The sequence below is a fragment of the Mytilus californianus genome, unplaced genomic scaffold (assembly GCF_021869535.1).
Source record: "Mytilus californianus isolate M0D057914Y unplaced genomic scaffold, xbMytCali1.0.p SCAF_11, whole genome shotgun sequence".
Taxonomy (NCBI): Eukaryota; Metazoa; Mollusca; class Bivalvia; order Mytilida; family Mytilidae; genus Mytilus; species Mytilus californianus.
This window is the reverse complement of record NW_026262593.1, coordinates 10996767-11010487: the sequence shown is the minus strand read 5'-3', so window position 1 is coordinate 11010487 and position 13721 is coordinate 10996767. Positions and strand designations below refer to the sequence as shown.

Genomic DNA, 13721 nt, shown 5'->3' with positions numbered 1-13721 from the left:
TGTTGACCATAAGAGAAATTAGTTTAACAACTTGTGAGAATTAGATATCGCTCGCTGTTTAATTTAAATAGTAATAATAAACTTGCCGAAGGTTCGTTTATTATTATAATGAAATTTAATAACTCGAGTTGATATCAAGCGATATCCAAATCTCAATCGTTATGAAACCTATACGAGGGAGACAATTTACTCTATCCCTTGGCAAATACTCTATTACCCGTCACGGAGATGCTTGCTCAAGTGTGCGCTTTAATAAATACGGATGATTGTTATGTACATGTACTAGACGACATAGTTTAATACTTTGAATTAGCAATTTAATAGACAGTAATAACAGAACATTCAGTGTGATAAATTAAATAACACATATCCGAGAGGGTGATAGAGCAGATTGTTACCCCTCGAAAAGACGTTGTCAACCTTGGCTTCGCCTCAGTTGACAATGTTTTCTCGGGGTAACAATCTGCTCTATCACCCTCTCTGCTTATATAATGTGTTATTTATATAATAACCCTCGAAAGTAATTGTTATTTAAAAGTTAAAGCTGTAAATTCAGACATTAATGCATTTATCATGTATATGGTGAACATTCAAATAATTAAATTTCCCTTTTAATTGTTAGTGATACAGGAATCACATTAATTAAACTTTAAGATGATTCTCGATAAGAGATACAAATTCATTTTGAATTTACTCTAAATAAATGAAACGATGCTTTACTATATAGCTATACCTTTCCAGTTCTCTGTAAAACTCGGTTAGCAGCGATAGATTTTTCTTTATTATCAGTTGTGAACAAATTTTTAACCACATCACTTCCTTTCATTACTTCTTGAAACGTTAGATAGTTTTTCTGAACAATCTTACTCTCTGGTTGACTCACGCTGCCTAATTCACCTTGATGTTCTTTCCTTGGGGTAACCTCTGACTGATTATCATCATTTGCATTGTCACTGGATTCAACTTCCTGGTATTTTTTTTTAAGTTCTTTTAAATTGTTTATATGTATCTGAAATTAAAATCATGTATAATTTAAGAAAAAAGCCAAATTCTTCAAAGATTTTGGAAGTACTAATAAAACAAATAAAAGGAACTTGCCTTTAATTTAGTTTAAAAATGGATATGATGAAACTTTAAAAAAAAACCATTTATATTAAATAAATTTCATTTACGTAACTGTCATATAAATCAAAAATAAAATAAAATACTTCTACAGCTTAAAATATAAAATAAAATTTATTACAAGTATCTGTGATTAAACTGATTGAACTGATATATACATTTTTTTATTTAAGGAATGACTGTAATATTTATTCTGATTATGAAGAAATAACATAAAAAATGTGGGGCACACTGAATAACCCGCGGGTTATTTAAAAGTGTGCATCACATTTTTTAGGTTATTTCGAATAGACAGAAAAAATATTACAGTCATTCCTTATAATTTAATTCTAAAATCCATTTTTAAGGAGTAAATTTTGAAAAAAAACGTCACGGTCAGATGACAAAATTATGTTTATGAGCTGATAGACAAAACACTTTCAGCCAATCAGAAGACGTGTTACATCCAAAATTAAATTATTCTGTTTTAATGTAAGATATATGTTAAATGTTCTTTCATTTGCAGCATGAAAATCAGTATTTATCTAATCAATTTATATAAAGTATCAAACCTTCCAGTTATCCCTGTCATGTAGAACCACAGCTACTATGTCACCATTCAAAGCACGGTTTCTGTCCTTCATACCACAAATAAAAATATCTGATACACCATCCTGAGAAAAAATATTCAATTGTGACGTATTTTTAATACTTATATTGAATGAAACCTCTCTAGGAACTGTTTTTTTCAACATTAATATTCTTTAGTTTGTTTATGAAATATTTATATATTAAACTTTGCAACATATATCTTTGGTGTTTGCTACTTAACTCAAGGTCAGTTGGCTATAATAATCCTTGGTATTCCTATTTCCTAAATCAATTAGGTTGATTCTTATGAAAACTGATGTGAAACATAAGCAATCAGACAATCAAACAAAAATAAAATCACTTGGGTAAAAGCAAATATATTGCTGCCTGTTTTTAATGCATTTTTTTTATATTATTACTTTTCATATTTCAGAATGTTGTTTCATTTTAAAAAAAATATATATCAGCTAAAATCATTAAGACCTACGGATATAAGGAGATAATGTATTATTCTTCTTATGATCCCAAAATGATTATATGTGTATAAATGTAACATAAGTATACCATTACCATCCCATATGACGATCTAACTAATATCTGTCCAAGTTTTCTCAAAAACGTATTTTTTTAATAAAAAAGTAAACGTCAGGCATGCTGATACGTGTAAGTCCACAATTTTATGTACAACTGATCAAAGCACAAATCTTCAGAAATTTTAAGAAATAGAGAAGTTGGAGAATGTCTTTTATATTCCTATTGACTTATTTTTGTTTTCATGATAATAACAGATTTATAAAAAAAAAGAGATTGCAAAATCATGATTGGAGATTTTCAGATGCATTGTTATTTTTTTTATAATTGAGTGGATAAATATTTAAACTTGGAGAGTGTTTTGGGTTATGTACAAATCTTAAATGAAGTTTGTTTGGTACAGAATGTATTTACCAGGCTTACGGTGGAGGCAAATATATTTGTGGAAACGAATAACTCCCGAAAAAATCATAACAGATTAGCCCCCTTGTAGGGTGTTTATTACTGGGCAATAACTTTACCTGATAATCTACATGGCATCATTTATCTGTATTGCTTTTATTTTAATTTTAATTATCATAATTGATTTAAATTTGACCACTCAGTTGATGATTTCAACTTTTGTGACGCGAGTAACTCGAATAATTCAAGCCCTTATCATCTCCGATTCTCTCCGTCTTAGTTACGTTAATGTAGTGATCAATAGTGTGCGTAATATAACGACTGTATTATTTGGGTTATGACACAAATATTCTACCGAACTATATTTTTTTTTAAATAAGAATCATTCATCCATACATACCGATTAAAGATTTGAAGATGGAACCCCCAGTCTTCTGAAATTTTCATGAAATGCTAGTTAACAGTTGATTAACCTGTGAATTGGCTCACGCTTCACCCCTTTCATTACCATGGTCGCGTAAAATATATAACACAATGGATTTTTAAATAAAGAAATGTTCAGTTAAAAGTTTCATGAAGTCATTGTAATTACGCTTAACGATGTTCTACATGGTCAAGACTAGTAAGTTCTATTTTTAACCGTCTAATGCAAACACGCCGATCACACATTACACAAAACCAGACATGACGAAACATTGTAAAAGTAAGTGAAAAGATTATTTGGGTTTAACAATTCAGAATATAAAACACAAAACTTTTTAATTTCCGAGAATCACAGGTAATCATTTTCAATTGCATAAACTAAAGGGTCATTATGACATTTGACACTGTCTCGGGAAGTAACCTTGATCAGTTGATTATTATATAATTGTTTTTACAGAGTGGAGTCTATCAGTATCAATCAGCAATTAAGGAAGCCCTTATTATATAACAGGGTTCGTATTAAAAACATTGCAAGTGTAATTAGAACGCGCAAATTGTTCTACTTTTAAAACAAATAATGTAAGATTAGATTACATGACTATAGCGTGCGTAGTTATTTTACGATAATTTTATGAATGAGCAATAGCAAATTGACCTCTTTCAAAAAGGAAGACGAATTAAACAACTTAAAAATGTATAAGGGATAGTTCAGTAAAATTTTCAATATTAAATCAACAACTGACATGATTCGATATTTTGTTGAAAAGTCTCAAGAACGAAATCGCAGGTATAGAAAAGCACCTTTTCACTTGGACATCTACGTTCCTTGATAGTCAAACGGTTGTCACCTTAAATACAAAAATGCGGAGCAGCTGGATATGACCGCAGAGGTCGAACTCTGAACAGTTTGGACAAGTATGGACACAATATTCAAGCTTGATACAGCTCTGAATTTGGATAGTGATTAAATATTTGACACATTATAGATTTCTGACATAGAATAAATGTGGTCAGATAACTTAAAAATTTGAAATGGGACATTTAATCTACTTAATGGTCCAATATCCAAAATCTAATTCCATGGTTAGATTCAGCATATCAAAAAACAAGAATGTCTCAATAGTACACGGATGCACTACTCGCACTATCATTTTCTATGTTCAGTGGACCGTGAAATTGGGGTCAAAATTCTAATGTGGCATTACAATTAGAAAGATTATATCATAGGGAACATGTGTACTAAGTTTCAAGTTGATTGGACTTCCAACTTCATCAAAAACTACCTTGACCAAAAACTTTAACCTGAAGCGGGACAGACAGACGAACGGATGGACGGACAACGAACGAACGGACACACAGACCGGAAACGTAATGCCCCTCTACTATCGTAGGTGGGGCATAAAAAAACCATGAATTCAAACAAAGATTAATTTTGAACCCTTTGGATCTTAATATGGACTAATTTGAAAACAGGGCCCAAAATTAAAAATCTGGATGCACAGTTAGATTAAGCATATCATAGAACAACAAGAATTCAGTTTTTAATGAAATCAAACAAAGTCTAATTTTGGATCCTTTAGACCTCAATGTAGACCTATTTAAAAATGTCCAAATATTCAATATAGTAATACATGGTAAAAACCTCAAACAATTCAAGACTTTAAGTTAATCCTCATTGAAATTGGTTAAAAGATTTGTATTGATTTCTTGCTGTTGTGCAATACTTTGCTGTTGCGCAATACTTAGTAAATCTGTTTTCAAACTAAATATAATAATTTAAACACCCTGTTTGGTGTGTATCTCCTGCTATATCAGTATTTGTTGTTTCTTTATATAGATCAGAAATAATATATGTTAGAACCAGCTTAGGCATTATTAGAAAAGTCTTGTTTATGGCCCCTATTTGGCCTCTAGTTTCTTAACGATTAAAGCCACAATCCACAAAATCGACCCCAACCTTCTGTGTGTGGTATGATCCATTGACTAATACTTAAGTATTTGTCCGGATACCAGAAAATCCTTGTTCCTCCCCCTTTTTGTCCCTTATTCCTGAACGGTTTGAGTCATAACCCCCAAAGTCAAACCCAACCTTCCCTTTGTGGTATGGAACCTTGTGCTTCAATTTCATACAGATCCATAGACTAATACTTAAGTAATTGTCCATTAACCAGAAAAACCTTTTTCCCCCCGTTTTTTGCCCCTAATTCCTGAACGGTTTGGGCCATAACCCCTAAAGTCAATCCCAACCTTTCCTTTGTGGTATGGAACCTTGTGGTACAATTTCATAGAGATCCATACACTTATACACAAGTTATTGTCCGGAAACTAGAAAAATGGCTTTTTTGGACCCTTTTTGGCCCCTTATTATTAAACAGTTGAGACCATAACCCCCAAAATCAATCCCAACCTTCCTTTTGTGCTATTGAACCTTGTGGTTAAATTTCATAGAGATCCATTCACTTATACTAAAGTTATTGTCCGGAAACCAAATGTCTTCGGACGACGACGAAGACGACGACGACATGATAGCAATATACGAACGCAATGTTTTTGCGGTCGTATAAAAATACATCTACAAGAACATATGTTGAAACTTCATAAACCCACTGTTGTTTATCAACTGTTTTTTTATTAATGTTTGTCATTAGAAAACATACATCATGTACATAGGATTTTTAGAATAACAGACGAGGAATCTGCAGAAAAACTTTGGCTTGTTCTGGGTCACAAAAATGGCTTTACGCTCCTATATGAACACAGTAACATTTTTCTTATGGTTAATGCTAATGTCCATAGTTTGCAGAAACACGGCATTATTTGTTTTATAAACATTATTTCTAGATCAAAGCAAATGATTCATTTTCATCTGATTATAAATGCGGCTATTGGATACTTTATAAAGTGTTTCTACCAATTTGAAACAAAATTGTTTCTCCTAAAATAAACTTTCAATATTTAATTACATAAGGCAATACAAAATATATTTATATTCCCCTCTCTACCTTCCCTGAATTATCATGTCTACCCTAACGCATGTTATAGATATCGAAGTGACGTCCTTTGAAGTTCCGAATACAATATTTTGTTAAGCACCATGAAAGTCAGGAAGATTTCCTAATAAAGTTTATGTAAAACATTTAAAAAAAATATGTTACTTTAATAACTACCCTATTTTTGTTCTACCAGGAAACATATGTTAATATGACCCCATTCACACTTGGACATTTAGATCGATTTAAACTAGATCGGTTCACTTTATATCGATTTAAGCCCAATGTGAACGCTTTGAATCGATCTTGAATCGGTCTAAACTAAAACACCAAAAGAGGTAGTTTAGTTTGAATCAGTCTAATGTGAACGGATCTAACTTTAAATGTGAACGCAGAGATCAGTCTAAACTAGAACGATTGAATTGAAAATAATTTGTGCGCATCTATGGTGGCAAAATTACACGTGCAATTTGTTACAAAATGATTGACCAACATAAAAGGGCTGAAAATTAACGAAAAACCATACGAACAGCAGTATCAACATTTGAACTTGTAATGCAAGTGAAACAATAACTTAATCCTTTATTTTTTTGCAAGCGTGTGTACCAAAATTAACACATTAATTTGATTAAATATTTCTATTTATACATTTTTACTTGTAGTGTGAACGCAGTGGTTCAGATTAGACTGATAGAGATCGTTAATATCAAAGGTAATGTGAACGCTTGATTTAGATCAATTCAAAAAATTCTAGTGTGAACAGGGTCTAACATAATTAACTTTGTATAGATTCCGGTTTTTTAAACATATGACCTGAACATTACACGTTAATAACATAATATAGCGACGGAACATCTTGTTTATCACTGACAGTTTCTTAAACAACTACCGTCCATAAAGAATGTTATAAAAATACATGCAACTATATTCACTTGTAATGTTAACATCTATTTCCTATTTTATGTGTTAAGATATTTTTCAGGTGTGTACATGTAGGTATTTTCATATAATTTATGTATCAATATTTAATATTTTATAACTTTTTAAAAATTCATGTATATTCCAAAGTTTATGATAGGTAGAATCCCTGTGTTTGAAAGGTTTACCTTTACTACAATGTTTGTAATAAATCTACCTAAAATATTAAAACTCTTTAAATGTAACAAAATGCAAAAAATTCAATTGAAGATTACCCAAGACAAATAACAATTCTAACACATTTGAAGACAAAAAATATAGAAGTGTACTTCCGACCTGATTAACACAATATGTAATAAGCAATATAATGCAATAAATCTGTATTTATAACTATGTTAGTATCTTACGTACAGGATGCGGTATATATGCCTCTGTATAATTCTTAGGATTAATTCTGAATGGACCCTGAAAAAAATCAATTATAAAATAATATTAAAAATTGTTGTATTATTTTTTTCCAATGACTATATATATATGAGAAGACAACTAGAAATAACTCAAAACTAAAGTGAGTATGATAACATGTCAAGATCTATGAGTATAAACTCCATTTCTGAACACTTGCTTTGTTAATAAAAAAAAGAGGCGGAAGATAACAAGGGGACTTTCAAGGTTCCTAAGTCGAGATAACGCCATGGCAAAAAAATGAAATACGACGAAAAGGCGAAAGTCCACAAAACACTACATAGAAAACTAATAAAAGACTGAGCGACACGAACCCCATCAAAAACTGGGGCTGATCTCGGGGGTCCGGAAGGGTAAGCAGATTCTGCTCCATTAGTAACACTCGTCGTGTTGGTCATGGTAAGTACAGATTTGGAGATTAGTCTCATTCGGTGATGTCACAGTCGAGGAAAAGTGGACAGGATTGTGGTTAAAACACTTCGAACAAATCCGTGGTCATCTCTGACACAGATATTTCATAACGGTCAACTGACTCGCGATGGCGTCCGCATACCTTTCTAAGGGATTACTTCAACTTTAGCACTTATAACTATTGGTTCGAAGGGGTCTATGTAAGCAGTAACTCTATGTCAAGGAATGGGAAATACAAGGAGGTCGGTGAGGTACGTAGCAACGTTTTGGTCTTTGAAAATAGATGTAGCACGAGTGTTTATAGACAAATCCAGTCTTTTTATTCTAACTTGTATCACCTTACTCGCAGTCTCTACCCATTCGGAAAGAGTATATATATTTTCTCTTGAGGGTGTAGCCCATTGCCTGGCATAGCCCTCGATTGAATCGATTAGAACTTAAAGTTGTGTTTCCAATTGATGGATTTAGGTTCACGATATTTTGGTCCTTTGGTTAACACATTTCACAGAGAAATGTTGATGACAATGTTTAGGTGGCCAGCCGGGTTATGTGTGAATGGGGAACGTACATATATGCGCTATGGAAGTTATGACTTGAAGTCGTCAATATTGAGATCCTGCCACATGTGTTTATAATTAAAAATTGAAGTTACAACAGGTGTGGCGATTGAACTGATTTATGAAGAAAATTGCCTACATTGATGGCACCGAGATATTTGTTGCCTATTTATCGCAATTATTTATGTTTGGCCGATTTTTGTGTAGTCTTGGCCCAATATTCTCTCTTCTATAAATTCAATCCAGACCCTCATAAGTGCCGGACATTTATTTTAGAGGAGCATCATTGATTTATGTAGTAAGCATACCTGTATAAGTGTCCTGGTCGAAGTTAAAGGGATACCTTGACTATAACAGTAAGATTCATGTAGAAGTTACCTTGGATATACGTTAGGGGAACAGCATTGATAGTTACAGCTTACCTGTGTGAGCAGTCCAAAGTCTAAAGTAGATGCGCAACATTGACTGTAACAATTATCTAACATGTATACTGTCTTGGATCTAAGTTAGAGAGACATTATTGATAAAAACAGTAAGCTTGTCCGCATAAGTATTGCTGAACCTAAAGTTAAAACACAGCATTGATTGTAAAAGTAATCTTACCTATTTAAGGACTAGCTACTGGATCTAAGCTAGAGGGTCATCATTGACTGTAACCGTAAGCTTACCTCTATTAATTGTCCTGAATCCAGTCCTTTCTTGAGATCAGCCTCTGATATATATGCTTCAAAACAGGGCTAAATCAAGTATGAAGGTGCATGTTCAATGGTTTGCATGTACAAAAATATTAAAAGTAACTGGCACAAAAAAGGCGAAAGATACCAAAGGGACATAGCAAGTTCTAATTAAATGATAATTTAAACATATGACAAGAGAAAATGTTTGTCTCTGAAATATTACGTTTCAATAATTTCATAAAGTTCAAATACGTTTAAATTGCTTGGATTTCATTACTGATTTAAGCATTTTTATTTGAATAAATACTTCACAGTTATGATTGGAGTTACCCAATGAATTTTCTTAATTTATCCAATTGACTGGCCTTAAAAGTTATAAAATTCTGGTCGGTTTAGACATTGCATATTAGATTCTTTTTGTGTGTACCACTTCTACCACATTTTCAGATCTCTGGTCAGAATCAATTGAAAAAGTTCATTTCAAAATTTTACAAAGCGTATGTATTTCTTGATTAATACTTTGAGTGTATATTGCATATATGATGTTTGATCCTCTGTTAGTTTCGACACTCTAGAATTAAGAACATTTAATCCCTTACTTCCTTATTATTACGGAAATATACTAATAAATTATAAGACGTTTTTTTTTTCATTTTAATATCAAATTCCATCAAACTTTGTTTGATCTTTAGTCAAACAAATAGTGCTTTTTCTGTGTGTAATCTTTAAAAAGAATAATGTAAGAATGTTTGCAGAGCTTGAATATGAAAACAAGCAAGGTAGTCATTTCACATCTTTTCGTGTGTAGCACGATATAAACTTCACACTGTCCAAGTATAAATAAATTCGATATCGTTTTTGTTATATACCAAAGAAGACAAATTATAGTTTTATTATTAATGAAGGTCAATTTAATTGGTAAACGTACATTGTCAATTTTCTTCTACATTTACCCAACGTTTCATTTTACTCTGCATAAAGCAGTACGTCTATCAGTCTGAGTTTACTTTTTCTTGGCAAAAGTAGTTTTCCATTCAAAAAGTCATATATTTACGTAGCTAATGTACCTTTGACTAACAATCATTATTGCAATATGGGCAAACAAATTGTAAGTAATGCACTTACATATAATCTATCATTATATTATCGCTCAACAAATTTTATTTTTATTTATTTATTTACACATTCTTTTTTATTTCTATGTTAAGTGATTTAACCTTTCCTGGTGTCTTCTGGTAATTCCCGGATGTATTCTTGCCCTTCTGTCGTTGGGGTGTTGCACTACCTGAAAATATGGAAGTGTCTGATCTTCATCTATATATACATGTGTATTACGTCAAATAACAAAAGTGATTCACTATATGTACTTCATTTCTATATGCTTCAAGATATTGACCATATCTATTTATACAGCTATCGGGTATATAGTTGAATTGCATGGGTCGTTAATAAAAGAAATAATCATCTTCCCTATCTGTCCTTGTTTTTCATCTTCCGAATCTATTTTCACAAGCTTTGCAAACTATTTGACGCAGTCAAAAAATAATTTAGATGACGATTATTTCAGTTAACATCAATTGTGACAATGGTACACAATGCCAAAAGACATTTCCCAGTATTATTATATTTACCCTTATGGGTTTCTTTTTTCTCTGTTCAGTCTCTTATTAAGCCTTATCTTTAAGTATGGACTTACTCCCCTTTTCTGTTTAATTGTCGTTTTTTAAGGCGTTGAGTTATACTCAAATAATATTCCTCTTTTCAGTTCCTTTTTTACCAGCCTAACCATTATGAAGTATATGGCGTCACTCCTTTTTTGAACCCTGTTTTATTTATTTTTACCTTTAGATGTAGGGTAATTCCCTTTTCCCTCATCTGTTTGTCCGTACTGCTGGTTTTGTCTACTTCAATGTCCTTATCTTACGTATACAGTAGATATACCTTTATCTCTATCCTTGTTTTCATTGTGGCCGTTAACATTTCTCAATTCCTGTGTGAAAGTGAATTTAACTTTGACTCACCTTGTCGTGCAGGTTGATCACTGTTCTCTGCTATGCAAAGATTTTCTAAGTATAGTTCATTAGAATTACTGGTTTCTCGTTTGTTGTCTGTAAAATCAGCTGAGGAAACAGTAGACTGAAATAAAACATTGGTTATTAGCCCATCTCATGCCTATACTTTCTTCTCATTCAGATTGTTTCACATTGTGTTATACTTGTTTATCAACTTCTAAAGTGAATGACTGTACATAACTGATGGTTGACTAGTGAATCACAGCTAAACTAAATATGCCATGAACCAATTTTTGCTAGTTTTTGACCAGTTTAATTTGTACTGAACAATGTTGTGCTGTGCATTGTGGGTAGTTGTTTTAAATTTGGTTTGGTTTTTGACTTTTTTCTTTCATTGGTTACATTGTTTTTGGTTTTCAGTCATATCTTTACTGATCACGGATTAACAGACGTAGAATCGTATACTGTTTGACCCTGTGCTACGTCTGTTTGCTTCTCAGATACCCGTATGTTCCGAGGGAGAGAACAACAAGCCTACACAGAATCATTGATATAAATCTGGATAACTGAGAAGACATTTTGAGATAATTTACTCTTCCATACTATAAATCCAGACAAGAATATTTGGTAATGTAATGTGCAATTATACTGCATTGTGCAGGGGCGGATCCAGCCATTTTTAAAAGGGGGGTTCCCAACCCAGGATAAAGGGGGGTCCAACTATATGGCCCCCATTCAAATGCATTGATTGTAAAAAAAAAAGGAGGGTTCCTTAGTCCTTTATGCTCTATATTGTTTTAAGTACATTGACATAAATGCCTTATCAAAACGGACTTCTTTTTGCAAAACACATACCCAAAACATTTACATAGCAAAGTCAATTCAAAATATGAATCAGATGCGGAACTGAGATACCAAGGAGACATTCGTAACTGACAACGCCATGGCAAAGTACGAAAGACGACGAAACGACAAACAAGTCCATAAACATTGCTTACATATCTACAGCAACACGACCTCGCAAAATATATTGTAACTTCTATATAATAGACAAACACCTATACATGATAAACAAATATGGCAAGTTGCAAACATTACTGTGATGAAATGTGCTCATTATCACACCAAAATGTGATTGAAGTTGAACACTTATATTTTCACAGAAAATTATATAATATTAAAGTGAATTCGTCTACTTTTTAATTTTTTTTCTTAAAACACTAAATTTGCAGTTAAGTTTAGTAAGAAAAAAAACGTTTATAATTTTAATGTTCAGATTTTCTAATGTATTCAAGTGAAATCAAAGTTATTAAAATGTTCTTTTTTCAGTGCCTGGGTCACCTTTTTAATGAACAAATCAGACAAAGAACTGTTTTAAAAATCTTTATCGTCCGCCAAATGCTTCACCATATTTTTCTCTCAATTACAAACATCTATTTTACCAGCAATCAAAACTGGAATTCAGAGTTTATTGTAGTCGGCATGTTTATGTGAACCAACTACCTTCCACTTCATATCGATTTGGTGTTTTATGCATGAATATGGCAGTTGTTTTTCACTGGTTCAGTTGATTGATAACGATTGATATCGATTGATATTTTTAGTTTTTATGGACTTCCCCTGTTTGAATTTGCCTTGAAATTCAGTATTTTTGTCATACTTGTTTTTCATACATTGAGAAAAGCTTTTCAAAACGAACGATACGATGCAGGCATTGTCCTTTAAATTCATACTCTGCTATACAATAACGTCCTCTATTCACGGGTGTCATTCGGCATATCGAGAAAAAAGATCGTGAAAGAATGCCTAACGGTGGTCAAGTATTACGTTTGGATAATGAAAGCTCTGGTATAGGATCGTAAATTCAATCTTATCGAGAAGACATATGCAAGGTCAATTACTAATCTAACATAATGAATAATACGAACAAATTTACAAAAAAATAAAAGTGTCTGTCAAAATGGTTCAACATGAGGATCAGTATCTGAGAAAAATCTAGGTTTAAAAGTAAACCGTTCTTACAAAACTACAAAAGGCAGATTGCTTCTCGACATTTCAATCACATTAAATATGTAAACAAACAAGATTTGTTTCATAATTCGAATGACTAAACAACTTTTCTTTGAATTTTAATGATTCAATTGGTTCTTACAGTGATTTTGTGTTAGCATAATCAGAAATGTTGCAAAATATGGTAATTTATATTTTAATTGGTACAGCAAATATCGGATTTGCATGACTCATTCCAGTTCTCGTTTGTTGGTGAATAGGGCTATAATCGTTCAATGCCTTTGGATCTGATTATCTTATAATACCAAATCGACTAGGTGCCTTATAGCAATATCAGTCCTATTTTCCGTCCTTCATAAGTTTTCTTATACAAATTTAAGATTGAGAATAGAACCTAATCGGCTGAATTACAGTTCAAGCTGGGCATCATGCACAATCGATGACGAGGTACATGTACGTTGATTGGTAATTTCCCCACTAAGTTGGTACAATGACGTATAGCTATTGTGAACAGACTGATAAAACAATCGAGTATAAATAACGTTATCTTGGTACCTTTTTAGTTTATGTCAGCGCAGCCATGAAATAAACAATAAATCAGCCAATATTGTCATACGATGTACGCATGAACGA

At 32.3% G+C, this 13721-nt stretch overlaps 1 long non-coding RNA gene across 1 annotated transcript; it reads right to left on the bottom strand.

Annotated features, from left to right (window-relative positions):
* Positions 1-9068: 9068 nt before the first annotated feature.
* LOC127719539 (uncharacterized) lies at positions 9069-11195 on the bottom strand. The gene is made up of 3 exons (XR_007990352.1): positions 11088-11195; positions 10284-10351; positions 9069-9126 (listed from the first exon to the last, which is right to left on the bottom strand). It is a non-coding gene; the product is annotated as an uncharacterized LOC127719539 (long non-coding RNA).
* Between the last annotated feature and the right edge of the window lie 2526 nt (positions 11196-13721).